Here is a 1,772-nt window from a genome sequence, read left to right as displayed (position 1 = left end):
GAGAGAGCGTTTGATTGGACGCAGCATTAGTATACGCCCCCGAGTGCAGGAAGAGTCAAACTATTACTACTATTATCTATAAATTGCACATGTACAGTTTAGTTTAGTCATACGCTGCTCAAGATATTTTGCACACAATTTTACTGCAGATTGCATATAGTGTATATATTATGGTCTTATATTTTCTATTATATTTTATAATATTCTTATTTTGTGATTCTTTATTGTACTTTGTACACTACACTCACCAATGCCGCTGTGTCTGATTTGAATTTCTTCTACGGGGGATCAATAAAGGAACATCTTATCTTATCAACTACTTTTTATTCAAGAAACTCTAAAATACCGTTAAGATTACCTAAAAAACACCTGAAACAGGACTTCCTGTCCCTGTTGGATAGAAACTGGAGGACACGAGACGAATAAAGACAGAGGAAATAAAAACACTGAAACATCAGTTTTGACTTCATGGAGACTTTAAAACATTAAGGAGATGATTTGGCAGACGGGACAGAAAAGGTGACGAGTTGTGATGAAGTCATCGAGTAAAAGAAATCAGATCTGTGTGGTCCTGATTGGTCAGCAGCACTCTGCACTCCTCTTCCTGGTACTGTTATTTCCTCCAGGCCTTGTATATTGTGGTTTGGCCCCATGTGGATCCTGATGACAGGCCTCCTGCTGAGGAGAGTACTCTCATAATGAGGACCACATGTGGGACAGACCATCTGTTCTCTCGCACAAAAACTACTAATTGCTGAGTTTTGATTTTGAAACTCCTGCAGGATGGATGGATGTGATTATGGAGTCACACAGGGCCGATCGTCAGCCAATAGAAAAGCTCCAGTTTTTCTTTATATGAGTTTAGGGACCACAACTGAAGCAGGTAATTGTGCTGTAGATATGGGACGTGTATAATCAGTGTCTGATGACTGATTGGATGTAGCAGCGGTGATGTAAACAGCGTGTAGGGCACACTTTATCCCGCTGTTCTCACTTTAATCCTAAAGGAACAGGTTTGTATTCAGACTCTTAATCCCGCTGTTACTCTGCCGGGTTTTTGAGCGGCTCTGTTTGGCTGATGGCCGACTAAGTGGATGAACTTTATCTAGACTTTATGTTGACATCCTGCCGCAGACTCAGCTCTCACTGAGACAGAGGGTTGTGCTGATTCACTGCTCACAGTTTATACTCAGTATGTACAACATGTGTTTCTGTGCTCAGGAACATTTATTGCTCTGTTGGCTGCTGGGTGACGTTCTCTCAATATCAAACTGCAGGCTGCTGGTGTTTACCAGGCAGGGAGGTCTGGTGTGTAGAAGCATCTTATGGGGCCGTTCAGTTGTTGTGTCTTTTGTGCACACAAATATTTTGGATGTATTAAAAGGAACTGGGTACATTTTACTGGATCTTCCACATATGCTTCTATATCGAGACTACCGCCAGCAGCTCACTTACGGTTTAGCCCTCCACTAACTTAAAAGGAGACAAAATGATTTAATCATGTGCATCTTCTAGACTTTACAAATGTTAATGGATCAAATTCCGATCAAGATACAAGTTATTTTGCTCCAAAAAATGTATCCATTGGTTTACAGCCGCTTCTTTCACAATGCATTATGGGAAGTGGTGTCTCCACTACCCCCACTGTACCAATGAACCAGAATATCCAAATACAGCTGCAGTATTGGTCGGGGTCAGCGCCGCCGGATCGAGGTCCCGCCCATACACCCGCCTAGAGAGAGAGAGAGTATATACTGCAGTCAGCCACCAGG

The sequence above is a fragment of the Morone saxatilis genome, unplaced genomic scaffold (assembly GCF_004916995.1).
Source record: "Morone saxatilis isolate NCDOM2014 unplaced genomic scaffold, NCSU_SB_2.0 Contig11, whole genome shotgun sequence".
Taxonomy (NCBI): Eukaryota; Metazoa; Chordata; class Actinopteri; family Moronidae; genus Morone; species Morone saxatilis.
The sequence above is the reverse complement of the archived record's forward strand: the minus strand, read 5'-3'. Positions refer to the sequence as shown.